The 15,402-nt window shown below is 43.8% G+C and overlaps 1 protein-coding gene across 3 annotated transcripts in view; it reads right to left on the bottom strand.

Annotated features, from left to right (window-relative positions):
- Window positions 1–10,526, bottom strand: part of DEDD (death effector domain containing) — a 42,232-nt gene extending 31,706 nt beyond the window's left edge. Inside the window, exons 1-2 of one of the 3 annotated variants that reach the window (XM_048827736.2) lie at window positions 8,654–10,526; window positions 8,157–8,207 (exon numbers count right to left, since the gene is read on the bottom strand). The gene's annotated coding sequence lies outside the window, so the exon portion shown is untranslated. The remainder of the gene's footprint in view (window positions 1–8,156; window positions 8,208–8,653) is intronic. The other 2 variants (XM_048827735.2, XM_048827737.2) reach the window with 2 other exon arrangements.
- Window positions 10,527–15,402: the final 4,876 nt, after the last annotated feature.

The raw sequence follows: 15,402 nt of genomic DNA, 5'->3' as shown, positions 1-15,402 counted from the left end.
CTCAGTTTCCTCCAGCTACAAAAAGGGGAGAATGACGCTTGCCTTCCTCAATCATAAGTCTTAGTGTTTGTGCGATGCTTTGAGATCTCTATAGAGATGACACCAAAGTAGTGCCAAGTATCATTCAGCCGAATTCATTAGCTAGACTGTACCTAGCAGCTTACACAGTAACATTTTCCTCCTCCTTCCCACACTCCACCAAGAGCAGCAACAACACAAAAGACTAGAGTGGCAACACTAATCATTTTAGATATGGGGACAGCCCATGCAACCAAATTTCTATCCTGAAGCACCTGTTGTACATAATTTGCACTCTCAGCCTCCGCACACTCAGGTCAGTTTAAGGGGCACTATCAAGAAAATAACTTACCTTCCAAGTTTTAGAAACATATTTTAAAAAACCAACTCTAAAAGTCTAGCTCGCTTTTCCCCATTTATGCCGTTTGTTTATTATGGGCACTTCTTCAGTTTCACTCTGTTTCTACTCAAGTTTCACTTTCTGGTTCCCATGCTCTAGGCCTGATGCTGAATCTGGGAATCCAAGACTGCAGGGCAAGGTTTGAATGCCAAATATACATATGCATACATACAATTTGTTTAAATAAGTATTTTTGTTCTCATGAGTCATTTCTAGGGACATTAGGATTTATAAAACCTACTTGAGGTATAAACTAAATTAACACAACCCCTTACTCTAGAATTCGAAGGCATGTATGTATATTTTATATATACATAAGTACCAAACACCTGGAAAATGAAGTGCAAAGTTTAAAAAATTAATAAGCATAAGGAAATTCTATGCTGTACACTCTGGACAGAAATGAAAATTCAGCACAAAAACTCCAGTCTCTTGAAGTCCCAGCAGGCAGCTTCTCATTGCTGCAATACTCCAGAACGACATTTAAGTCTGTTGTATTCAGGCTACTTTAATCAGGGGTTTCCATTGTGTACAGGATAGAAGACACTCCACTTCCCCTCCAACTCTGCTCTCCTCCAATTTCGAAGTCACCCACCCAGGAGAACACAACCTGTTTTGTTGTACAGTAGCATGTATATAAAGGACTAGAATCCTTTGATCTTTTACAGCTGCTCTGTGATTGAAGGTGTGGGTGTATGGATGGGAAACAATCTCTCACTGAAGACTAAAACCCTGTGTACAGGACAGTTCTTAATCCCAGTTTGCAACAAGCAAGTGGCATGATTTTTTTTTTTGGGGGGGGGGGGGGGGGAGAAGAAGTGAGTCCAGCTCCTCAAACTGGAATAGCTTCCTGCCAAAACAAACCAGGTGAAGATCTGCTCCAATTGTTTGTGTCCACACCCCACATGATTAAAGGAACCAGTCAACTGGAGAGGCAGCCAGTTTCAAAAGTTTAATTATAAAGTAGTAGTTACGTGTCTTACACCTGTCCCAACTCTTCCAGCCAATTTTAGAGATTTTTTTTAAAACACGTTTCCCTGTTTGTGTGCGTCTTTCACACAACAGCAGGAGAGAGAAAGTGAACTATAAAAACTGCTGTAAAATACATGAAGCAAAACGGCAAAAACAGAGAAGAGTTCTTCTCTTTTACTCAGTGATCTTAGATGTTTTATTATTTGTAACAAAAATGGGTAAAAATTGCATGCAGAAGTGTGATTTTAAGTTGATGGTATCCCTTTAATATGCTGTTGGCATGTTGAGTTGTTTTCCTGTAAACACTTCATAGCACTTATTTTGCAGCATACGCAAGACCACTGGCAGTGAGCATGCACGACTGATTTGGCAGTTCCCCCTTCCTCCCAGCTCTTCATGCTCGAGGAGCACATTGTCCACAGGCTGCTGACACTATACGCGCACATATCCTCTGGGCACTCTGTCCCTCTGAGGCACTAGACAACTGCCCAGGTTCTCCCAGAATGCACTGACAAAAACACACACAGGTGCATGTACTTGCAAGCATCTATCTGAGCCACATGGCTATATTCTGCAGAAAGAGGATGTACAGGTACAACTCAACTGTATTCATTGTAACCGTGTAAGACAAGCCCGTTATGGCATGGCTACAAAAACACCACTGCACCAGCACACGTGGTATAAAGTATCTGATCATTCTAGCGTCACAGCCTGGCTAGCTATTACTGAGTTTAATAGCCAGTACATAAACATTTATTCCCCCCCACACACACACCCCTATTCAAATGAAGGAGTTTGTTGTTGTTAGTTTTTTTTCCTCCTTCCACACTACTCAGAAAGACATAGGTACAATAAGTAACTTGAACAGCCAAAAAAACAAAAAAAAAACAAAAATACCCCACAACCCTACTTAAGTCACATATGTTCTACAATAGATCAACTCAAATAATATTAGGAGACTAGATTATTACTACACACAGATTCCTGGGATGTTTTCTCAAAATACTCACTTTTTAAATTAAGACAATGGCCAAAAAATTATTCCATGGGACAACAGATCTATGGTACCCTTTATACATGAAAACTGCACGCACGCAATATATTAAAAGCTATACAAGTGCAAACCTTAGGTTGAGATTTTGCATAAAACTCAGAAAATGGAAGGTTAATGTTCTAAAGTCAACCTTAATGCTCTACCTCTTGCAGAGTAAATTGTATTTTTTAAGTCTTGTTTTCATAATTCAGGAATTTACTAGTAACACACAAGGAATATTTTTAAAAGGGCCACCATCAACTTTGAAATCTAATCAAGGTTCAGATAGTTTCAGCTTCTCCACCAGTCCTGAGTCAGCCCTGCCTATTCTTTTAGTTTTACAATCACACTTTATTAGTTTTTTTGTTTTAAAACACGTTGCTTTCTCCATCTGTTGTACAGTGAAAGACTCACAAAACCAGAGGAAGCCCACTATACAGGGGAAATACTTCAACTGACACTAGACAAAGTACCGCTATATACACCCTCCCCAAACCCCCTCCCCCCAATCCCTACCCCTATCAGTAATGGCAATCTTAGGTCTCAATCCATCAGACTTATGCACATGTTTAACTTTACACATCGCGAACAGTTCCACTAATCTTCAGTGAAACTACACCCAGTGCATGAGGTTAAGCATGTGGAAAAGTCTTTGCAGGATCAGGACCGTAAACCCTAATCCTGCAAAAACTTAAGCATGTGAATAGTCCTGTTGAAGTCGTATGTCCAAACACATACTCTCATACTTAAGTTTTTGCAAAACTGTTTTGCCCTTACACATTACTTGAAACCAGAGTACATGAAAAAAGTCAAACCCCTGGTTTGAAAATTTGATTAAGTTGACAAGGTCTTTTTAAAAACAGATGCCTTTCCCTTTTAAATGCAATTAACTATATAAGTGCAAAATTCTGGAGGGACAGAAGCAATTATTTATTCTTATAATACTAAAAATGTCTCTTTCCTCGAGGATTCTCTTTTTCTTCAATTTCCCAAACCATCACAACCACCATAAACTCCCTAATTCTTTACTCAAAAGGACCAATACAGTATTTTTTGTCTGTATCTAAGTTCCATAAGCTCCAGCATCAAGAATCCTCTGTCTCTTGGTTCCATATTATGAATCAGCATGTCTTTCTAGTGCTCCGCTTGAAAGCTAATTTATGGTATGTGAATGACACTCCTTATTTGTCTGGGTTTGTGAGCTGTTGACCAGTGACCCAATTTGTGTGTCTCTGGCCCATTCCCATCCAGCATCACTGAAACCCAGTACAAATAAAGACACTGTACAGTTAGCATTCCTGATCTTTCTAAAGCAAAACTATTTTTGGGGGGTGGGGTGGAGGAGGTGCTAACTTAAGGCCTTCTATATCAAAAAGTAGGACAAAAAATAGCATAGCTTATTTTTAAAAATCACACTAGAGCCTTTGAGTGCCTATATACAACATATTTAGGCTTGACAAAATTTGATTATTTTTGTAATTTTGACAATATTGTTTTTTATTTGTAAGGCTTCACAATAATTATTTTTATTTGTAAGAATTTTTTCATTTTTAATCATTTTAATTTTTGCAGTTGCAGGAAATTAAGGGGGGGTTGGATTAGTGCAGCATGGACAGCGGGGCTGTAGGGAGCTCTTAGTGCTAACAGCAGGGCCTGAGACACCCGGGCACAGGAAAGGCTGTGGAGCAGTGACCCCAGGCCAGACTCATGAAGAGAAGGACAAGCTCCCAGCCACTGGAGAGACCATCCCACTGCTGAATAGGCCCCATACTCCCAGCCACGAGTGAGCAAGCAGGTGGGCGGGCAGAGCCACAGCCACGACAGGGGACTGCACAGGGCTCCCTGCATAGCCCTGGGCCAGGGACACCGGATCTCTACAGGCCCTAGATGTTGTGGAGGCCATGCTTGCTAGCTGTTCTGTGTGTCAGGTGAAATTGACATTTACCAACAATTAATTATTTAAATTGAATCATGCCAAGCTTAAACATATTTAACACATGGCTCCCAACTGTGCATGTGGCATAATGTTTCAACCCTGCACATGAGACGAACAACGTGATCATCAGGCCTGCTGCAATCAGGTTCTTGGATGGTTCTTCTGCCGCGTAGACTAGAATACTTAAATGCGTGTATAACAAGGTTAGCAAGTCTTCTTAATTCTCCGGCTTCTAAGCACCGGATACCCCAATGTGGACTACATCACCTGAAAGACACCCACAATCCTCTACCTATGGCATCTGGGAAGGGAAGATGGGAGAACTGCCTGATTTTTGCCAGAATGCAAACAAATGTAACTGTGAAGCATGGTATGTATGGACAAGCAAACAACAATTCAATAAAGTTCAGGCACATTAGATAGGATTATTTTTAAATATCAGAGGTATAAACACTCTTGCTTCAGGGCATAAGCCAATCACTAACCTGTATTATTCCACAATTGTCTACTATGGAGTTTCTTGCACCTCCCTCTGCAACTGGTATTTGTCACTGCCAGAGACAGGATCCTGGACTGCAGGAACCGTTGATCTGATACAGTATGGAGATTTCTGTACATTGGCAGAAATGCCACTGAATGGTTGCATTGAACTAGATTGAGCCCAATGTGTGTTACACAGCTAACAGCTGAAATTGAATTACTGGGGTTCTAAACTGTATTGCAGGCAGGACATGGGCATTCGACATCAGCTAGTCCTGCTCAGTGGCTAGTTATTAAAAAGCCTGTTGCACCTGTGCTATTCACCTTCCAAATACTGTTACAAGTTTTCTAGTACAGCTGGGAACGGTTTACCAGTAACCTGTTATAATCAACGTGGTTCAATCTGTAGCATAGACAGGGGTTAGAGAAGGGCTCTTAGAGAAGGAACTAGTGTAGCCAAAGTTTTTAAAACATGGTTTACACTGTTAGACAAAGTGATTTACCAACATTGCATGAGAGGAAAGTGATCAGGAACAGCCAGCATGGATTCACCAAGGGAAGGTCATGCCTGACCAATCTAATCGCCTTTTATGATGAGATTACAGGATCTGTGGATGAAGGGAAAGCAGTGGATGTATTGTTTCTTGACTTTAGCAAAGCTTTTGACACGGTCTCCCACAGTATTCTTGTCAGCAAGTTAAGGAAGTATGGGTAGAAAGCTGGCTAGATTGTCAGGCTCAACGGGTAGTGATCAATGGCTCCATGTCTAGTTGGCAGCCGGTATCAAGTGGAGTGCCCCAAGGGTCGGTCCTGGGGCCGGTTTTGTTCAATATCTTCATAAATGATCTGGAGGATGGTGTGGATTGCACTCTCAGCAAATTTGCGGATGATACTAAACTGGGAGGAGTGGTAGATACGCTGGAGGGGAGGGATAGGATACAGAAGGACCTAGACAAATTGGAGGATTGGGCCAAAAGAAATCTGATGAGGTTCAATAAGGATAAGTGCAGGGTCCTGCACTTAGGACGGAAGAATCCAATGCACAGCTACAGACTAGGGACCGAATGGCTAGGCAGCAGTTCTGCGGAAAAGGACCTAGGGGTGACAGTGGACGAGAAGCTGGATATGAGTCAGCAGTGTGCCCTTGTTGCCAAGAAGGCCAATGGCATTTTGGGATGTATAAGTAGGGGCATAGCGAGCAGATCGAGGGACGTGATCGTTCCCCTCTATTCGACATTGGTGAGGCCTCATCTGGAGTACTGTGTCCAGTTTTGGGCCCCACACTTCAAGAAGGATGTGGATAAATTGGAGAGAGTCCAGCAAAGGGCAACAAAAATGATTAGGGGTCTGGAACACATGAGTTATGAGGAAAGGCTGAGGGAGCTGGGATTGTTTAGCCTGCAGAAGAGAAGAATGAGGGGGGATTTGATAGCTGCTTTCAACTACCTGAAAGGGGGTTCCAAAGAGGATGGCTCTAGACTGTTCTCAATGGTAGCAGATGACAGAACGAGGAGTAATGGTCTCAAGCTGCAGTGGGGGAGGTTTAGATTGGATATTAGGAAAAACTTTTTCACTAAGAGGGTGGTGAAACACTGGAATGCGTTACCTAGGGAGGTGGTAGAATCTCCTTCCTTAGAGGTTTTTAAGGTCAGGCTTGACAAAGCCCTGGCTGGGAAGATTTAACTGGGAATTGATCCTGCTTCGAGCAGGGGGTTGGACTAGATGACCTTCTGGGGTCCCTTCCAACCCTTATATTCTATGATTCTATGATTGTAACCCTGTTGGGGTGACCCACTGTTTTAAAGTAGTCCTTTCAAAAGTTTCTTCTTCAGTCCAGAGATGGCTTTCCAATATGACACGCCCATTCCATGGCTGACTCCAACGCCAAATAACTTAAAATACTGTCTACACTATAACGACAGCCATGGTTTTGTATCCTGGTCATGACACCCTTATCTAACCAGGTTAGAACAAAAATGGTTGTGGCCATGCAACAGGCTTTTTTTCCCCACAGCACAACCACATATCCATCCTGTTTGCACATCCACACTACAAACATGGTTGGCAGCATGGTATCAGTGTATCATGGGAAAACTAGGCCGTTTTCTTTTCAGGTATTTATACCACTAACCAGCACAGTATCCAAGTGCTCTCCTATAATGCCTTAGCAATGGATGGAGTGCCAGTAGGACACACCCACAGAGGAGTAAGACATACAGAAATGCACTCAGATACTTCCTACCACGCAGAAAACTGGGAGGATAAGACCAGCCAACTGAGATGCACAGGCACAGTGAGAGAATCCATCTACAAAGCAAATTAAGTTTGTCAGAACAGTTAGAGAAAAACAGCCACACAGTAGCCCAGGCTGCTGGCAAGGGCGTAACAGCTACCAGAGTTAACAACTGTAATATAACCATGTTGGGCATAGACACAAGCTATGTTTACAGCCAGAGGACTAGTTACAAACTCAGTTAAAAGTTATAGCGTAGGCAGGACCTAAGGAGCCACAGACAGCAGAACTAACCAAGCACGCTAGTTTAAATGAGTGGGCTTCAAAGCTGGATCTAGCCAAATGTTAGGCTCAGATCAGGAGCCCAAGTTTGGACCCCAAGTTTAAGGCTACATGAAAGCTCAACTAAGAATCCAGAGTTTCTTCTGAAAAATAAGTATTCTGAACAGCGCTTTGGCTATTTATATACTACTGAGCTCTAATACAGCATCGTCCCAATCCAGCAAACTCAAATGAGGTCAGTATCATCTCCATTTTACAGAACTTCTTCTGTATTTTCCACAGTATGCATCCGATGAAGTGAGCTGTAGCTCACGAAAGCTTATGCTCAAATAAATTGGTTAGTCTCTAAGGTGCCACATGTACTCCTTTTCTTTTTGCGAATACAGACTAACACAGCTGTTACTCTGAAACCTGTCATTTTACAGATCAGGAACCTAAGGCACAGAAAGGTGAAGCAGCTCGCTCACAGTCACACAGCAGATCAGTGTCAGAGTCAGGAATTGGACCCACATCTCCAGACTCCCAGCCCAGTACTCTATCACCTGGACCACACTGCGAAAACTTCTCAAGTCTAGCCAACCTTATCCAAAAACCTGTTTATATAAGCAAAGAGGTCAGAGATGTCTGATATATTAAGCCACTTCTCATCCACCCTCCCTTCCCATTCATCTCCAGGACAGAATTTTCTGCTATGTATTTGTCTAAGAGCAGAGTTTCTCAAACTTTTGGAAGCTGAATCCCACCATCAAGAAAATGAAACTAATCACAGAACTGTGCCATGTGTTGTTAAAGGCCTACCCACCTTAAGGTATATGTCTTCTTCACACATATGTGCACACAGCTTCAGACAACCCTAGGGAGGTATAACACCACACTTTAGGAAATGCTCATTTAGGGCACTATCCAGTCTAGTTTTAAATGTTTCAAGTCATGGAATTTCTAGCATTCTCCTTTATTCTATGATTCTAGAAGGCTGGCAAGAAGCTACACCAAGAGCAACTGGACTCAGTCCTAGCAATTAGTATCATGTCTTGGACTGAAAACCACACTCTCACCCCTCCCTCAAATCACATGTTCAGTTTTAAATGAATCAATGGTTTAAGGCTTACACAGCGTGAGAAACTTTTACACATCAGCTGGGCAGTTGGAGGCTAAGTCAGTTCACACAACAGAAGCCAGCACAAGGCACAATATCTCCACTTATGGAGTAATAGAACCTCCTATGAAGATAAACTGAAGCGGATGAATCACTAGCGTATTATAAAATGATATATAAATACAGACAAAATAGAGACCAACCTTAATTTGAAGCTCTTCTTGTCTTGTTTATATCCGCTCTACTGCACTGATTCGAACATGGGGCTGAACAAGAATTTTTAAAGAGTCTTCTATTCCTCCCTTTTACTTTACTTTTTAAATAAACAAAAAACCCAGCAGAACAGCTTAAGCTCTTTGTGAATGATTTTACAGTATGGCTCTCGTGTCAGGGAAGCCTAACTTCTACAGTTAGAGCATCAGAGTGTGGTATTAAAACAGGTACACTTGCCTAAAGAATTTTCCTAATAACTCTGATGCCAAAATCTCCCCATCTATCTCACCCCACTGAGAAAAGGAAGGGGAGGAGGGGAAGATCCAAAATCTATCCTGCACCCTCTAGGTCATTTCTTTTAAAAACATTTTTCTAAAGCTTTGACGCGTCTCTGTTTCCTTATTACTAGCAGTTCCTTTGCCACTCTTGCAAAAACAGAGATGATCTCTTTTTTAAAAGGAGGGTTTGTCTACTTTCCTCTGCTCCCAAGTTATTTTGTTCTAGTTTTATTAGAACTAACTGAATTTCTGGGAAATTTAAGTAGAGACTCTACCACAATAACCAAGAAAAAGTCATTAGAATCTCCGAAATACTTGAAAATTCAACCTGTACTTTCCTTTTTATTTTTAATTGTGATTTTACTTTTAGTGCTTGTCTTCCCCCACACACACTCTTCCCATAATACTACTTTACCCCAAAGAACAGACCCCTCTCCAAAAGCAGGAGATTTAGAAATTGGGGGTTAAATTTTCAGAAAACTGGCTTGCCACGCAGCTGTTCCACTTTAAGGCTCTTCCCCACTTTTTACAGCTGTATCTTCCTACATTCTTTTTAAATATTAAAAAAAATTAAAACTCTGACTCCCCCAGAAATTAAAAATAAGCTCCCAAAATATAACTAACCCACCAAAATAGGGTTATCTGAAGATGCTTAATGTCATCACACAGCTTGCTTTTTACCTGTGATTGCTTCTTTCCTCCCTTTTTATTAACTAATATTTGCTATAACTACCTAGCAGTTCCCACATTTCAATATGCAGTTCTAGTCCTACTTTCCTGTCCCTGACCCCCTTTTCTCTCCCTTCCTAGGCCAGGGAAATTTGGTTTAATGTGAAGCTGAGAAAAGGTTTTTAAAGTGTCTTGTTTTAATTTCTGCAACTCTCCCCCCCAGAGACGATCCCCTCCTCTCCCACACGTCAATATACACATTTAATCCTGCCTCCTCAGATAAAAAATAAATCAGGAAAACTGGGTTTATGAGAAGCTGGAAAATGTGGATGTTTTTAACTGGCTTATTTCTCCCCCTCCCCCCGAAAAAGCCACCCTGAGACTCTCCACCTGCCTGTCATGCGTCTCTCTCCAGCTCTATTGCCCCTTTCCCTCCCCCCAACAAAAATAAAGATCCCAGGGAAAGAGGGCTGATGGGAAGCTAGAAATGAATGGCTCGCTCCTCCCCAGCAACGATCAACCCAGGGACCCTCCTAGCTGCCTGCTCTCTACCCTCTCTTCCCCATCCCCCCCGTACCCCAGGAGGTGGGGCTCAGTGGGAGCTGGCACAGGGGGGCTATGGCAAGTGCTCCCCTCCCCCCAGGATCAGCTAGAGGCTGCCCCTCCCCCCAGAGAACAGGACACCCAGGGCCCGGGGGGGTGGCAGGAGCTGGGGGGAGCTTGGACCTTTGCAGGGGCTGGTTCCCCCCGCTCCTCCTTTCCCCACCCCCAGGGGCTGCTGCTGTCGGACTGGGGGGCTGCCCCGGGCTCCCTAGGCCTCTCACTCTCTCCTCAGGATCAGGGCGGCCATATTGGATCCGTCAGCTTCTCTCCCCGTCCGAGGGAGGCGGCCGCTGCCGCTAGAGCAGGAGCAACATCCGGGTAACCGGCACCTCCTCCCGAGTGGGCGGGGGGCGGGGGAGGAGGAGGGGCTGCGTACATCCGGGGTCCTGCCGCCTTCCTTCACCGCCACAGGAAGGAATGGGGGCACGGCCGCCATCTTTGTGGAGGGAGGCTGGCGGCTCCATCCGGGGTATTCGTGGGTGGTTTCAAAACCATGAGAATGGGGAGGCGGCCGCCATGTTGGTAGAGGGCAGACGGGCCGGCACATCCGGGATCTGACTTCACACTACTGAAGAGAATGGGAGAGTGCTACCATCTTTGTTAAGGGCAAATGGGCAGGTGGGAAAGTAGGCTCGGCTCCTGAGGCGGCTCGCGGAACGCCGCTGGTCAGCGTTCCCTTGTGTTTATTAGGATCTAAACAAAACAGGCGTAGTGCCCAACACCAGTAAACACCGGGCCATTGCCTCTCTTGCTATTGCCTGCCTTACCGTCAGGAATATTGTTATGAACTGCTGTTTATAAAGAGGGCTGATGGGTGAGCTGGGAATGAGGAGACCTGGATTCTGTTCCTGGCTCAGCCACTGACCTTGGGCATGTCACTGCCCGTGCACCTCAGTTTCCCCATCTGTAATATGGGGATCATTGTTATTATTTATTTCTGTTCTGAGAGTGTCTGGCATCCCGAGCAGGGAGCAAGGTCCCAATGCGCTAAGATCATGGTCACAGCGATACAGACAAGATGATCCTTGCCTTAAAGAGCTCACAATCTAATTCTCGAATCCTGCAAAGACATGAGTTTAACTAAGTTAAACTATATAAGCACTAGCCATTATTGACATTAGGTACGGCGAGCAGTCCTCCCGAACAAGCTAAACCTAAACCAGCCCTTACAGGTTGAACAAACCCCTGTCAGGGAAGGTCCTAGGTTTACTAGGTCCTGCCTCAGCACAGGGAGGTGGACTTGAGGACCCTTCCAACCCTACATTTCTAGGATTCTATGATCTACAGTTAAGTCTTTGGAGGATCAGGCCCTAGGTAGATGATAAATAATATTTACATTAATTTTCTTGTGACAGCACTTTGAGATCTACAGTTGAGAAGTGCTAGAGAAGAGCTAATGCATCCGATGAAGTGAGCTGTAGCTCACGAAAGCTCATGCTCAAATAAATTGGTTAGTCTCTAAGGTGCCACAAGTACTCCTTTTTGCGAATACAGATTAACATGGCTGTTACTCTGAAACCAAGAATTATTATGTAGATCCATATCATTTCTTTTAAAATACATATTTTAATATTATGGTCAAATATTCCTTGTTTATAACAGAGACCCAGCTTCATATGTGACTGCAGCCGGGTCTGTACTAGTCAGTTCTAGCAGGATCAGGGCCTTAAGGTCTGAATTGTCATTAATCTACTGTGAGAATGTATCAGCTCCTCAGAAATAAGAAGGGAAAAAGCAGAGGAAAACCAGGGTTAATACGTACCAATTGGAAAGGAAGACGAAGCAGCAGCCAGCAACCCAGTGCAGTGGCAAATCACCATTTTAGGGCTGCTGGTATTTGGCTCTGTCAAATTTAAAGGGCTAGCCCCCAGAAAAGCATGCTGGGAAAAAAGTTACTCTGGTTTATAGGGATGAGGCAGCTACAAAGAAAGGTGCTTAGCAGCTGTTTGTGTGCATTGTGTATTGTATTGTATAAATGGCAGTGTATGTCTGAAAAAGAGACATGCCTCTCTGGAAACCACTGGTATTTAGGCAAATAACTTCCCTGCTCTGTGACTCTGTTTCACCCTCCACTCTTTATCTGTCTTGTCTATTTAGCTAGTCAGCTCCTTGAGTCTGAGGTTGCCTCTCACCATACGATTGTACAGCACCTAACACAATGGAGCCCTGATTTGCTTGGACTCTCCAGATGCTCCTGTAATATATTAATAATCAGCTGTAGAAATTCTGCTTTTCACTAGCCCTATAACTCAGCAGGTCAGAAAAAAATTAAAAGTCTCATTCTGGCATTCTGGAAGAAGTAGCTATTGACCATGGCTTACTAGCTCCGAACTCCAAGTGTTGAGGCTACAGAATGACTTCAGACGTATTTCTTCCAGTCCCCACTACCCACAAAGGGTGGTGGAAAGATCAGAACAGTTTGTTAAGAGGATTCTATGACCAAAAGACTCCATGTTATCCCCAAAAAGGAGTACTTGTGGCACCTTAGAGACTAACAAATAAATTGGTTAGTCTCTAAGGTGCCACAAGTACTCCTTTTCTTTTTGCGAATACAGACTAACACGGCTGTTACTCTGAAACATGTTATCCCCGATGTCAATCCAGCACTAACTCCAGCTCAGCTACATATAGGTGGAGTGACAGCTCAAAACAAATATGCCAACTCTTACAGGTAGAGTTTTGCCCTATGTGCCTCTCCTTTATATGGCATGAGGTTGAGAAACACCAAATCAGGTCTTCTTTAACTACTAAAATGCAGCCCAAAGCTGTCTACCAATATGACACCCCGCCCTTGCCATTCTATCTGAGCACCTCATAACCTGTAATGCAGGGGTAGTCAGTAGCTGGACTGTGGGCCAAATCCAGACCTCCAGATGCTTTTGGACAGACCTTAAAATCTTTTCATTTACTTTCTATCATTAGAATTGGGTTTTTTTTTAAATTATTATTTTCTCTGAAGGCTGGACCTTGAGTATAGCTTTGACCAAGAAATTTGGACCGTGACAAAAAAATAATTGACTACCCCTGCTTTAATGTGTTTATCCTCACAACACTCCTGTGGGGCAGGGCCATGCTTTTCTCCCCATGTTACCGATGGGAAACTGAGGCACAGAGAAGCTAAGTGACTTGTGCAAGTGTAACGCTGACAGACCCCGGTCCTCGGTGGGCTGGATTGAACCTGGGGCTTCTGGAGCTTAGTGCATGAGCCTTTACCGCAAGAGCTAAAACTCAACTGGCTGTTAGCTAAGGCTGTAGAGCAGACTCATTTTATCTCTCTCTCTAAGTGGTCTTGGTGCCACTAGATGGGACAGAACACTACACCCAGAAGGTGTGTGGGTTATACAAGGTCACACAGGGAGTCTGACATTGCAGGGAATTGTCTTACCCAAGTCCTAGGCTAGTGTTCTAAGCACTGGACCATCCTTCCTCTTCCTTAAACTCCCTCAGGAGATCCAGTCCTGATAAATCTGAATAAGAAACAATACTGAACACAAGTAACAACTCCCTGCTCTGCCACACACGGCCTCAGCCAGTCACTTTGCTTCTCTGTGCCTTGGTTCCCCATCTGTGCAATAGCAATAGTAGCCGTGTCCTGCCCTCTAGAGGCGTGAGCTGTTATCCAATAGACATCTCTGCACTCTGAGATCATTGCTGAGACCAAGCAATGAGGGAGGGAAGATTTGAAGATAGGGACAGACCTCTTAAGCCCACCTCGTTTTTGTCCCCCAGTTACCTCTGTTCCTCACAGAGCCATTGTTCTCTCACCTTTAACACTGAATGTTATTTACACCAGTTCTTGGTTTTCGAGGATTGAGTGTAGCTGGACTCAATCCAGTTCTGGAAGGGCACAAGGCGCTTGATGTTCATGAAATTTGGGAGCTTTTCAAATCATATTATGTTTTCTGCAAGAACAGCTTCTGTGTCCCTCATTTTGGGTCTTTGTCACACATTAAACTCTGCATCTGGGCCTTCGCGGGTCGAGAGAGAGATGGACACATACTGTTTCTTTAAATCTGGAGCAGGAACCCAGGCAGAGGTGGGGCTGGGGAGTCCACATGAGAGAGAAGTGCCATCAGTGCACATACTGTAGGAAAAGTAAACTGGAACTTAGTCCTCATTGGATCACTTGATGATTACCAGTCCTGTTCATTCCCTCTGTGGCACCTGGCATTGGCCACTGTCAGAAGACAAAAAGAAAAGGAGTACTTGTGGCACCTTAGAGACTAACCAATTTATCTGAGCATGAGCTTTCGTGAGCTACAGCTCACTTCATCGGATGCATACTGTGGAAACTGCAGAAGACATTATATACACAGAGACCATGAAACAATACCTCCTCCCACTCCACTCTCCTGCTGGTAATAGCTTATCTAAAGTGATCATCATCATAAATGGCCATTTCCAACTTGATGATCACTTTAGATAAGCTATTACCAGCAGGAGAGTGGGGTGGGAGGAGATATTGTTTCATGGTCTCTGTATATAATGTCTTCTGCAGTTTCCACAGTATGCATCCAATGAAGTGAGCTGTAGCTCACGAAAGCTCATGCTCAAATAAATTGGTTAGTCTCTAAGGTGCCACAAGTACTCCTTTTCTTTTTGCGAATACAGACTAACACGGCTGTTACTCTGAAACCTGTCAGAAGACAGGATACTGGGCTAGATGGACCTTTGGTCTGACCCAGTATGGCTGTTCTTATGCCCATAAGGGAATCCCACCTGGAGAGAAACCCTGTCAAACTGCTGCCATGGGGAAAAGCAACTCAACACTTAGGAAGAATCAGAGGCCACATGGAGGAGAAAGTGGAGATGCATTCCCATTTGGGGTCTAGTCCACACACAATAATAAAATGGGACGGAACAATGGTGGGGAATGGAGTTGGGTGCTGCGGGTAGTTATTGTTGAAGGACCAGGAAAAGATGAAAGTGAGGAGGAGGAGAGAGAGCAGGTTCATGGGGATCCCCAAGGGAATGGGTGTTGGGAACCAGAAAGGGAGGGAGGTAGGGAGTGGGGAATGACCAAGGGGATTATGACAGAATGTTACACTTGTGTTCACATCCTACACACTATTGTGATAATTTTTGTACAAAGTGTGCCTTGTGAGGTATCATTTGAAAACCCATAATCCGCTGATTATTATTGTCCTGGTGAAATGCATGGCAAGATTGTATGTAGAGTTATAAAATAC

The sequence above is a fragment of the Caretta caretta genome, chromosome 24, assembly GCF_965140235.1.
Source record: "Caretta caretta isolate rCarCar2 chromosome 24, rCarCar1.hap1, whole genome shotgun sequence".
Lineage (NCBI taxonomy): Eukaryota > Metazoa > Chordata > Testudines > Cheloniidae > Caretta > Caretta caretta.
Note: the sequence above shows the minus strand (reverse complement) of the source record. Positions and strands in the feature narration are given on the sequence as shown.